This window comes from Citrus clementina, unplaced genomic scaffold, assembly GCF_000493195.1.
Source record: "Citrus clementina cultivar Clemenules unplaced genomic scaffold, Citrus_clementina_v1.0 scaffold_2, whole genome shotgun sequence".
Classification (NCBI taxonomy): Eukaryota; Viridiplantae; Streptophyta; class Magnoliopsida; order Sapindales; family Rutaceae; genus Citrus; species Citrus x clementina.
Genome location: NW_006262688.1, coordinates 6,372,715 through 6,386,467, shown reverse-complemented (window position 1 = coordinate 6,386,467; position 13,753 = coordinate 6,372,715). Strand labels below are relative to the sequence as shown.

The 13,753-nt window shown below is 34.6% G+C and overlaps 3 pseudogenes; all 3 read right to left on the bottom strand.

Moving 5' to 3' along the window:
* Positions 1–1,902: 1,902 nt before the first annotated feature.
* On the bottom strand, positions 1,903–3,536 carry LOC18052890 (annotated as a pseudogene).
* Positions 3,489–6,540, bottom strand: LOC112100840 (annotated as a pseudogene).
* Positions 6,541–7,429: 889 nt separating this feature from the next.
* Positions 7,430–13,753, bottom strand: part of LOC18052888 — a 15,647-nt pseudogene continuing 9,323 nt past the window's right edge.

Sequence of the window (13,753 nt, the reverse complement as noted above, 5' to 3'; positions counted from 1 at the left end):
ACCAACAAACATGAAATTTTTAACCCAAAGTCTTAATCTATTGACCTGAAACTTCAACCATTAGACAAAAAACTTGTACCGGGAAACCTAAAACATTTTTATTCGTACTTGAAATCTAAAGTATTTAATGCGCATCTGAAACCTAGGGCCAAGAACCTGAAGCTTTACTCATTAAAATTTAAACAATAAACGTATGCCACTGAACATGAAACTAATGTTAACCTGAAACTTTCAACCATTAATCGAAAACTGCTATCATTTAACTAAAAATGTGAAGCTAATGCTATTATGAAATTTAAGATCATTAAATTAAAAATACAATCAATAAACCTAAAATTATTGAGTATTTGATGAAACTATTACCATTTAATAACTCTACTATTGAACATGAAATTAATGCTAACATGAAACCTAAGACCATCAAATTAAAATTATAATCATTTAACATGAAATCATTGACTATTACATGAAAACATAACTGTTGAACATGAAAACTCTACTATTACACATGAAACCAATGCTAACATGAAAATATAATTGACCATTAATTTAAAATTGTAATTAGTAAACATGAAATCATTAAACACCATATGAAAGCATTACTATCGAACTTGAAAACTTGACCATTAAACATGAAACTAATGCAAACATTAAACATGAAACTAATGCAAACATTAAACCTAAGACCATTAACTTAAAATTGTAATCATTAAACTTGAAATCATTATGAGTTACTTGAAATCATTTTTACTGAACTTGAAAACTCTACTATCAGACATGAGACTGATGTTAACATGAAACTTAGAATCATTAATTTAAAATTATAATTATTAAACTAGAAACTATCGAATGCATATGCAAAATCTAGAACCACAACTTGAAATCCTTAGCAATAATTCTACATTTCATTCATCAAACAAGAAATCAATGCTAGCTTTAAACATTTGACCATTTACTTGAAATATTAGCTATCAATTTGAAACCTCAAAGCATTAAAAATGGAGACATTTAATGCACTTATGGTACCTTGGAGAAATTCTAGAATACATAATTTACTTGTTATATGGCTGACATGGTATCTCTAATATATTCTAGAATTTCTCAAAACCTTGATCATTAAACATGAAATTATACCACTGTCATAAAACATGAAACCAATTTTTATTCACGTATATATTTTTATATTGATTATTTAAATATTACTTATTTTTTATTTTATAATTTAACTATTCATATATATAGAAAATTTATTTTATTATTTTAAAGCACAACCAGTTGCAAAAACCGGTTGTTGCCACTTTTATTTATTCTTTAATTATCCACATGCATAATCAATTTATCTTTTTATTAATGCATTGGACGGAGCAAGAAGACTTATTAAAATAAAAAATCAGTACAGTCGATCAGGGGATATAAAGAGCTTTACCCTATAAAATAAAAGGAAAACTACAACCGAGAAATAAGAATTGATTGAAAAACCGTTTAGAGCAAACAAAACTAGAATTAAAAAGAATATGGATCCGAAAAATTAGAAGGCACAAAACTCAAAAATTGCTTTGTGTATAGTCTGCAATGCGTATGCACAAGAACAAACCATTTTATATGATGAACAAAACCAAGTTTGTCAATTTATAATAAATGAGTCCATTATCTCCTCTTAAGTGGCCAGGTGGTCTCACTACACGAGGTCAACAAAACCAAACCAAGTTTGATCTACGTATTATACGAAATTACGAATCAAATTCAACAAAACCAAGTTCATCTATTATTATTTCTAAAACAAATAAGATTTCGTTAAAGTCAAAATATTTGGCACAATTACAGATCTAAAGTCATAATCAAATAATCACAAGTACAAAATCAACCACTCTTATTTTTTAACACTGTGATTGAGCTAAACAAAAAAGAAATGCTGGCATATTAAATGTATGAAATCCGTCCGAAAACATACAATTTGAAAAATCGTAGAAATTAACCTATTCCTACAATGCGATGATGGAACAAACTGTTTGCACAATGGTAAGTAGGAGGAGGACAACAGCCGCAATGACAGAGATAGATGCCCATGGTGTGTTGAAATAATTTTGCTTCAAGTTTGCCTTCCACTTGTGCAAAGGGTATCTGCAATAGTCCTTTAGATCTTGAACAAGAACCGAATACTCAAAATCATCAGCATATAATATAGCCTGTTTGTCAATATTGCGTAGAAAATTTGACACTGCTTGACTATCCCCTGTCCAATTATCAATAACTCCATTTTCAACAAGCATGTCCGCATCTTTTGCAGTGACAACAAGGTTCCTCATCATTATAATATAGTCATTTATATAGCTCTTATCATAATGCGCCATCTCGAAAGCAAGAAGATTTCGGAACAAACTTTCGGTGGTTTCATATATTGTCAATAATGGAATTTCGAAAATCCCTTTATTGAATGTGATGTGGAGAAGATTTTTGCCTGATCCCAACTGAAACTTGACTCCAGCTTGGTGAAGTTCCGTCACATTAGGTATGTTTTGAGGTTTGACTGTATTTTCTTCTTCATCATCATCATCACCCGACTCACCGGACGGCTCAAGACAGAGTCTAAGCAAATCAAGCATATGCTCAGCTTTCGAGAAGTGTTGCTCTAAAATATTCTTCTCTATCAAGAGATCATCAGCAGCCAAGTCCCTGATCAGACTTATAATCAATTTAATCAAGGAAACTTTCTCGAATTGTTCATCACACGTTGCGGTTTTCGCTAGATTGAACAAGTCGATTAAAATGAAAAAAGGAAGCTGATTTTCTAGCAAGCACAAGTCATTGTCTATATCTATATATGGCTTTCCAAATAAACAATCATCAGCGGTTACCAAATCACGATTAGAAAATCTGAGGAGGTGCTCAATCATGAAGATGGAATCAACTAAAATCACTGTAACAATTTCATCACTTGTAAGTTCAATGTTTTCTGAATAACAGCTGCGCAATTTAGCTTCTTTATCCTTTACAAGAGTAAGAAACTCCTCCATACTTACCTTGGTTCGTTAAAGAAAATGCTTGAGGTTTCTTCTTTTATGCTCTTCCATTTCTTTTAACTCTTCCTTACCATGATGAAGCGGGCCGATAGAAATCACTTGCGGAGTAAAAGCACTTTCATTTAGACACCGCGTTTGTTGGGGAACTCTATATATGCAACACTCCTCGGATAAGAATTGCACGGTCTCCAAGTTTTCTCTCAAAGAAGCTGCTAATCTTTTTACATCAATTGATGCATGCTCGCAGTTAGCCATCCTCTACCAAACTAAACAAAATCACAACAATAACTTATTAGAAAACATGCTCAAATAAAACTATCACAAGCAAACAAGAATGAAGAAGATTAAGAGAACTCCCATACCTTGAATCCGTGATCGATTTAATCTTCCTCTTTGAATTTATCTATAGAATTTTTATTTTTTTAATTCTGTCGCTGCAGTACGAACAAAATATTAACAACCAAGTAATCAAGCCAGAGTGATCACAAGTTGAAGAACAAGAACCTTGCTATTGGCTTGTCGGTAGCTTATGCCCTGTATTTATGAACAAATCCAATAATTGACTCAAAAAGGCCCCGGCATGAACATTGACGCGGTCTTACAGGCAACGCCTTCCTCTTTTATTTATCTTTTTCCATTTTTTTCCTAACTTTACACAAATTCCAAGACACTAGGCCCCCCTCCACAGCCTGTACTGCATTTGGATATTCACTCATGTTTGGTGTGGAGTATTAAATCGTCAACTACTTTTTAGATTGGATTTTACCAATATTATACTGCTTTCTAAACCTAAATCTAATAACGTAACAGCGTAATAACCCGCAGATAATTGGAATCAAAGAATTAATTCTTGCATTGGGGGTTGCCACAGTGCTATGGTGCCACCTTTTTTGGTCTTTTTGTGACCTTTAGATCCAACTAAAGAATTGCAAAAGCAACGGCAGGATGACTTTACTTAGGTAATTAACATTGCAATCCCTCTAGTTTTTTAAAATGTCAGAAAGAATATAATTATTATTAGTTTACTCTCCCACCCCATCAATAGTCATCCTCCTCTCTCCTTCTCATGCAACCCATGAGTAATCTTTAGATTTTCATTTTTTTTCTTTTTGTCTTAGTTGTTTATTTATTTCTTTTAGTAAATAATTTTATTTATTGGCTAAGTTATTAAATAATATGAATAAGAAAGATGTAGGGAATTTTGAGATGATTTTTATTAATGATATTAGGTAATTATAATGCATGATTTAGTTGCGCATCCGTGAGAGACACAACCTCTTAAATACAATAAAGCCTATGAACTTTAAAAAAATAAATCCCTTGATTTATTCCTCTAGTTTTTTTATGGGAACATAATGGAGCTGAGTATTGGTAGAGTACTATTTTCCTTATCGTTTTATGTATATTTGGTAAAATTTGTAGAGACTCTCTAATGAGTTTAATAATGATAAAATTCATGTAAAGATTTCTAATAGCTTTGTCGATTTGATTTTTATGAACCAAAATGAAAATTGAAAAAGGTTTTTTTGGGTAACTGGGATAGAAACAAATAAAGTAAAGTTCGTCTTATTAGTCAAAACTTAAAAGTTACTCAATATTTACTTAAACTTCTTTCATATTAGGTCAAAAATTTATGGTTTAAGCTTTTAACAATAACAATAATAATACAAGTTGAGATGAATAAGTTGTTTTAATGTTTGCATGTATTCAATTAAATTCAAATAAAGGTAGTTAAATCCTAATAAACTTTTAACAAGATTTTCTTTCTAACGTTAATGACTGAAACTTTGTGATTAAGGTAGTTAAATCAGAATTATCTCATGATCTAATATTTTCCAAAAAAAAAAGTCACTAAGTAATTGTTAGTTAATGAATTAAAAAATAAAGATAATTATATCCTAATCATATATATACTAACACTTAAGGACAAGTGTCATAAGATTTTTAAAATCCTAGATAACTCAGAATCAATTTGTAAAATTTGATCATTAAACCAATTGATTGTATCAAAAATTAGCCAAATAAGTTTATTATCTTTGAGAGACCAGCACCCAATAAATATAATAAAATAAATTAAAAACAAGAGACCAAACACAGCCACTATTAGATCAAATCTAATTGTTTGATTTGTTAAAACTCCTCTTATTCTCTTTTCTTTTTTTAATAAATCCTCTTATTGTCTTTGAAAATTCAAACATATAAAAATTATCTAGGAAATTCTATAAAAAAAAAAAAGAAAGAGAAGAAGAAACTAGATTACAAAAAAAAAGTGTGGAGGAGAAAACAAATAACCAGGGTTAACAAACTAGACAGTCTTTCACTGTCTCCCAGCCCAATGATTCCATTTTGAATGAGTAAATCGGCATCTTTTCAAGTGCGGATAAGGAAACTCAAGAGTGCAACATAGTCATTAAAATAGCGGGGATAGCCATGCCTATTCTAGAAAGTTAGAATGTTTCTGTACAGACAATCTGTGCGGCCACCAAATGATGTGAAAGATGGAATTATCAGAATACCATTATTGAATCTGATGTCAAGTCGACTTTGTGATCTAAATGGCCCTGAGTCAAACTTGCGCCAGCTTGACGAAGTTCCTTTATCCCGAGTATGTTTTGATAAATGAATCCACTTTGGTCACGTGACTGGGATGATGGCCGAAGACAGAGTATTATAAGATAAAGAAAATGTTTTGCTTTGGAAAAGTGGGTATCCATCAAATTCGTATTACCAATCGGAAGAAAGGAAGACTCCTTGGAGAAGAAAAGACGGTTGATAGTTATGAGGGAAATCTCCAAGTAAATGTCACCATAGGTAGCAGTTTTAGCTAGATCAAACAACTCACTGAGAATGAATAATGGATGCTGATTTTCCTCCAAGTACAAGTCAAATCGTATTTGAATACCCAGGAAACTCAACTCTGATTCACCAAAAAAGGGAACATCGTCAGTTCTGAAATAACCCTTATATTTTCTCAGAAACAACTCAATGAAAAAGACAGCATCCACTAAAATCATGGCCACAACTCGTCACTTTCAAGATGAATGGTTTCCGCATAACAATTGCGCAATCTTGCTTCCTTTTCCCTTATGAATGCAACGAATTCTGGCATGCTTACCTTTGTTCGTTGGAGAAAGTGATGCAAGTATCTTAGTTTATTATCTTCCATGGCTTTTAGCTCTGCGTTACCATGATGAAGCGGGCCGATTGAAACAATTTGCGGAGTGCAATCACTTGGATTCAAGCACCGTTGGGACTGAGAAACTCTGTAGATGCAACACTCTTCGGATGAGGGGTGATGCAGGGTCTTGAACTTCTTACTCAAAGAATCTGCTAACTTGATCTCAATTGTCGCATGGCCCTTATTGCTGTCCATATTGCTACGGCTTGGTGGCTGCACTAGCAGCAAAATTAATTTATGAAACATGAAAATTCCAATGCGATATAAAAAGAAATAACTGAGAAGAAATCAAGTTTCATTGAAACCGCATGGACAACATGCACTTGCCTGCAATGAATTCATGCGTGCAAATTAAACCAATGTTTGCCTTAACATTTTGCTACATGTATATGATGGGCGAATTTATATCATTTCTTAAGTTAATTTCCTCTAAATTTCGCAAGAGACTATAACACTTGTCATTTTCCTACATATGCGTGCCTTTTTATTTTCAAATTTTTATTCAATCATACGTTACCAAGTGTTAGGAATAGTTTATGACCGAATTAAATCCATCTACTTATAAAAGAAATTATTATACATTGAGGTGATTCGATCAGGACTTGTATGTATTCTTTTTTGTTTTTCAATGAGTTTTACTTCTCCGAAGTCTTTCTTAATACTACAAATGAAACAAGTTGCTTTCTCGGAAAATTGAATAATTTTGTTTCCCCTTTCATTTATTTAGCAAGCGACACATTAACAACTAGATCATCGAATAGGCCAAAATCGGCCAAAATCAGCCAAATGTTATATTCATTTTAGTCTAGTCACACAATTTAAAAGTCCAGTGACGTGTAGAGAGAGGAAAAATTATTTTCTCGATATTGCCTCTCAATAGTCAATTTCTATATGGTACAAGGGAACATGGAACCTCATTGCAAGTGTAGAACAGGGGAACTTTATTAACTAAAAGAATCAGGTACACAGAGTCAGTGAGTATATGACATATGTAAATCCTAGCAGAAACTTGGGTTGTGCAATAAAAACTCAATACGAACTATCCAAAATGAATCCATCCCAGACCGAATGTGTTGGGGTTGATTTTGAACAAATTCGTGTTGGGTTGAGTTTTGTTTAGAATCTCTACGACTGATGAATCAATCTCGTTTATTCTATGACTAATAAGATACATAGAGCAGGAAAACCAGCAATACAAGTGAAAATAATATTGAAAATAATATAAATTAATCTACAATGCAATGATAGAACAAATGGTTTGTGTGACGGTGAATAGAATGAGAATAACAGCTGCAATTACAGAGATTGACGCCCCATGGAGTGTTGAAATAATTTTGCTTCAAGTTTGCCTTCCAACTGTGCCATGGCGATTTGCAATAGGCCTGCAGATCTTTAGCGACACGACCATAACTAAAAGAACGACCCACCAGAGAATTTTTTCTAAGGCTCTGGAGAGTCGTTGACAATCTTTCACTACCAGTACGCCCAATAATTCCATTTTGGATGAGTAAATCGGCATCTTTTGGAGTGCGGAGAAGGTAACTCATGATCACAACATAGTCGTTAAAGTACCGGGGATAGCCGTGCATTATCTCGAAAGTTAAAAGATTTCTGTACAAACGCTCTGTTAAATAATATTCTTTGAAAAATGGAATTCCCAGAATCCCATTGTTGAATGTGATGTCAAGGAGATTTTTTCTTGACCTTGATTCAAACCTGACGCCAGCCATAGTCGTTCCTTTATCCCCGGAATATTTTAATCTGCAAATTCACCGTCTTCACGTGGCTGGGGGGATGGCTGGAGACAGAGTACGAGCAGATCAAGAAAATGTTGAGCTTTTGAAAAGTGAGTTTCGATTTTCATATCATCTATTGGAATAATGGGATCACTACTGAACCATGCATGGGTAATAGTCTTGAAGGAAATTTCCTCGTAAATGTCGCGATAAATTGCGGTTTTGGCTAGATCAAACAACTCATTGAGAATGAATAAGGGAAGCTGATTTTCCAGCAAGTACAAGTCATCGTTCATTTCTATGCCCAAGAGACTTAACTCTGATTTCCCAAATATGCGATCATCATCGGTTCTGAAATTAGGGTAATAATCTCTCAGAAATAATTCAATGATAAAAACAGAATCCACCAAAATCATGGTAGCGAACTCGTCACTTCAAGATGAATGGCTTCTGCATAACAACGTAGCGACAAGCTACTTTCAAACACAAAAGAAGTTGAGTCCGAAGCAAGCAAGGTGGCAAGAATTCCTTGCGGAATTCGATTATCGGCTCAAGTACAAATCGGGAAAAGCCAATGTTGTTGCGGACGCTCTAAGCCGCAACGCCGAATTGGCAACACTTAGTATGAGTGTTGGTAGATTTTATAATCAAATGCTATTGGTGTCAATGCGCAAGTGTACACAACAAGTAATAAAGTGATGAGTATTCAAGATCGTCTCCACAAGGATTGATGTTACTTGAAATGTTGTAGCAATCACAATAGTGCAAACTAATTTAAATATGAAGTTAACAAACGTAAAATGTGATCTATTGTAATTAATGATTGTGAGAGAGTAAAGTAAGCAAAACCGCAATGAAATAAACTAAACTAAATGTGTTTAAGATTCAAGTGATACTATGGTAGTTGAATGATTAAACTCTCCTTATGGGCTTACTGTTTTTCATCAAGTTGAGTCCAATTGTTACGGCGTGTGCTGTAGCACTGGGTGGAATTAATCTGTATCATCATCTGTTGCATATTGGAACTCTCATACCTTTAAATACACTAGCAATGACTAGTTGCTAATCTACTCATGATATGGTTTTATGATCCTTTTTATCTCTCCACCCTACAAGGTAAACACCTATGTCTAGTGTGTCACAAATCTTAACTTCAAGTATTGCCCGTATATGATTCAAGATAACTTAATCTAGGAAACTTAACTTAAGATCAAGTAATACTCTAACAATATCTGGTAAGACATGCCATTTTGCTGCTCTATCTTAACTGGAACTATTAAATGGGTGGTCAACCGAAATAACAGTTATATTAATAATATTTATTAAAGTAAAATGCTACACCAATGACATAACAAACATAAGAACAATCAAGAATCCATTGGATTGTTTGTCACTCAACTACAAGCAAATCTAGTTCATATTCTGAATAAGAAAAACAATCATAAACATGTTGTTCACTGGATATATTAGAACAATCAAAGGAAGAAGATAAATATAAATTGAGCACGGTGAAAGACAAATCCAAATAATTCTGCAAGATTCCTCAATGTTGCCGAAACAACACTCTTCAATTCTGATCTTTTTCTCTTTTTCTCTCTAATGATTTTGATGATAATTCCCTTGCCGCCTTTCTATGTGGTGCACGCCTCTCTTTTATACTGCAAACTAGGGTAAAACAAAAGTCCATAGGCGTGCATGAGTTAAATTAGGAAACATGCAAATCATGAATCTGCTGCTAGCCTGCGCCTAAATTTTCGCCCGCATTGCTCCCAGATTGCTATAGCACTAGTTGCTCTAATATCCGCTACAACACTGCACTATTCCCGATTGTGCTTTACTTCTTTTGTGACTATCTTCTTTCCTCCTCTTGCTCATCCACTGTCTCACCATCCCCTCATGAATTAAGACTTTCTGAAAACCTACAATAATACACCTGTTTTTAACACTAATTACTTTGATTCAAACAAAACTTATTAAAACTTAACGAAAATGAATGTTTATGCAAAATAAAACCAAAATGTAATAAAAACACCTTATTTGTCCTCTAAGTAATCTTGATTTAAGTCTAGAATTGATGTATTAACTCTCATTTCCTAGAGTTATCAATGAGCCAACCAAAGTCCGACCTTGTCTCACGTATCAAGGAAGGCCTTCAACAAGATCTGCTAGCAAAGAACTTGCTGGAGAAGGTGCTCGAAGGCAAGACAAGGCGATTTTGGCAAGGGGAAGACATCCTCCTCACCAAGGGAGATCGGTTGTTCGTGCCAAGATGGGGAAATTTACAGAAAGAAGTCATCAAAGAGTGCCACGACTCCAAGTGGGCGAGTCACTGTTGAGTGTTAGAAAATGCATATTTATAAAGGAGAAAACCGTCATTTTACATTTCAAGTCTTATTAACAACCCTTACTTTTATGTATTTAACCTTCTTGTGATTTAATTACATGTGTTTTATTTTAATTAAGTATTTTATGTATTTTAGGGGCATTATAGTCATTTTACAATAAAGGAGAAATCAGACGGCAAAACGGACATCACTTTTGAACTCAGGACGGTCAAAAACCTTAGGAGGAGTATAAAAGGAAAAATGGCACTATTCACATGTACGGTACTATTCACGTGTACGGTACTGTATACGTTACTGTTCACGACACTGTTCACATAGACGGATGATGACGTGGCATTGACCGATGATGTGGCATTGACTGATGAGGTGTCACGATCCTGTTGGACTAAAATTCTTATGTACTGTTGATGGTGACGTGGCAGCATATCAGTGGACGAAAAATCTCACGTACAGTGCATGCATCACACAGGATTATTTTCAACCAAACTGCATTACTGTTCATTCGGGTCAAACCGCGTTACTATTCAAAGTCGGGTCAAACCGTGTTACTGTTCATCCGCGTGGTCAAACCGTGGACTGTTGACTGATGACGTGGCGCAATCCTGAGCGTCCAAACTGTTTTTAATCCGATGGCCATGATTTACTCCATGTATCTATAAAAAGGGGGCCTCTCCCCCCTAATTTGATATCTCTGAATCCATTTTTGGGATCCATTTTCTGTAATTCCCTCTCCATCTTGTATTTTCTTCGTATTTTAATAAATTCCCATTTTGCCCCTAGTTCAACTATGAGTGGCTAATTTTCTTTCAAGCTTGGGTTGAAGGTGAAGTCTCAACATGTGTCATGGGCTTAATTTGGTAAATTTATTTTCTCTTCCCCTCTAATTTTTGTGGATGTTTTGACTTCTCGTCGACAAATAATAATAGTCTTGTCTAGATACCGCCTTGGTTACACCGGCTCTCTAGTATAAGGTTATTATTATTTGGCACGATAAGCCCTTAGCACCATATTGATTAGAGCGTGGTTCATGAGGTGTGGATTCCCCCCTCATGATTTAATTGGCATTAATACGGATTATTTAGCCCATGATGCATGTTGATACGGATCCAGATACCTAAGTACGTCATTTCAATATAATTCTCGTCAATTTATTCTCGTCATTTCAATACCAATTTTAGAATTTATTCTCGCCATTTCAATACCAATTTTAGAATTTATCCTCGCCATTTTAATTTAAGTTTTAGCATATTCCAAATCATTTCCACCATAAATCCAATCACCCATTTACAAAATTAATTCTACACAATTAAAATCCACCTCCTCGTGGGATCGACACTCGTCACCATAGATCTATACTACAATAGATTCGTGCGCTTGCGAGTACATTAAAATTTGCACAACAAGTTTTTGGCGCCGTTGCCGGGGAGGTAAGTAATTTTAATTCATAGAATTAATTTTTGTGAATAATTTCTTTTATTTGTTTTCTTGTATTTTTTTATTATTAAAAAAAAAGAAAAAGAAAAAAAAAGTGAATCTACATTTAAAGGTTAGTATTTCTTTTCTTTTTCTCTTCTTTAAAATTCTGTAATTTATTTTTCAATTTATTTTTCTTTGTAATTTTTTTTGTTTATCTTATTAATTTATTTTTAGTTAATTTATTTCACGTATTTGTTTTTGTGTATTTTTATAGAAAGGTTTTAATAGCGCAATAAGGTTAGTATCGTAATTTCTCCCTCTTCTTTATTTTTATTTATTTTGTTCCCATCTTTATTTTTTATTTTATTTGTTTTGCATGCATGGTCGAAGGTCATTATTACCCAATCTTGAACCTATAGACCTTGAACTTGAGAAAACACTTCGCACACACAAACACGTTAAAAATAAAATGGATTTACAAGCACCACAAGAGAGGCCATTTAAGGATTATTTTAGTCCTTTAGCAAATTTGAGCACATCATGCATAAGATACCCAAATGTAGCTGCTAGAAGTTTTGAACTAAAACCTAGTGTGCTAAATTGTCTCCCCACATTTTATGGCCTAGAAAATGAGGATCCATATAATCATCTGAATGATTTTCATGCCATTTGTCAAACTTTTAAATATGAAAATTTTTCAGACGATGATGTTAAACTTAGACTATTCCCATTTTCTTTAAAGGATAGAGCTCGTTCATGGCTTAATACATTGCCTGCCAATAGCATTTCATCATGGGAACAAATGGTAACTAAATTTTTGAATAAATATTTCCCAGTGCATAAAACCAATGCTATTCGCAGGGAAATCTCGGAGTTTACCCAAAGAGAGGACGAGCAATTTTTCGAAACATGGGAGCGATTCAATGGGCTACTCTTGAAGTGTCCACATCATGGGTACGAGAAATGGCACCAATGCCAATACTTTTTGGAGGGATTACTACCAAATGTGCAAGAATGGCTAATGGCAACAAGTGGAGGAGAGCTAATGTCAAAAAGTGCATCAGAGATTTGGGAATTCTTCCAGCGACAAGCGGATAATTCCCAACAACGGAGTCGATCACTCAGGAATACTAGAAGAATTAAAGGAGTAAATGAGGTTCAAATTGGCGAATCAACTTCGGGAATCAAAGAAGTCAAGGAGATGGTTGAAGGTCTTGCTCGACAAATAGCATCGTTATCGACTGCTAAATCAACAGAACCACATGACCATGACTCATACTCAGATCAAGCCAATGCCATAGGTGTAATGAGAAAGCCATCAAATTACAACCCATACTCCAACACATATAATCCTGAATGGAGAGACCACCCCAATTTTTCATGGTCTCAAGGATTCCAACAAAATGGACCAGCAGCTCCAGCTCCACCAATGCAACAAATTCCTCAAGTTCCTCAAGCCTCTCAGCCACCATTTAGACCATACAATCAGAACCAGAACCACTCTCAACCTAGACCATGGGAGGATGCATTCCAGAATTTCAGGAATGTTACTCACTCCACGATTGATCAACAGAACCGCACCATTGATGGACTACAAAATGAGTTGAGAGCAGGCTTCAACTCACAAGCTCAATCGGTTTCAAGCCTCGAGAAGATGGTGGGACAACTTGCTTCTTCAGTTCAGACCTTGGCAATGACCGTTGAGAAAGGCAAATTTCCAAGTCAACCAGTGCCTAATCCTAAAGGAGTACATGAATCAAGTATCAGTTCACCACAGCAGCATGGAGAGATCAAAACAGTAATGACCTTGCGAAAAGGAAAGGAAGTCGACAACAAAGTGGAGATGCCGGTGACAAAAGAAAATCAAATTGTACCTGTGAATGTTGAGGACTCATCACCGGAGGAGAAAGAAGAAACTAACCCACGAGAATACGTTCCCAAAGCTCCATTTCCTCAAAGGTTAGCTAAAGGAAAGAAGGGAAAATCCACAGGTGAGATTCTTGAAATCTTCAAACAGGTAAGTATTAACATCCCTTTGCTTGATGCTATTAAACAAGT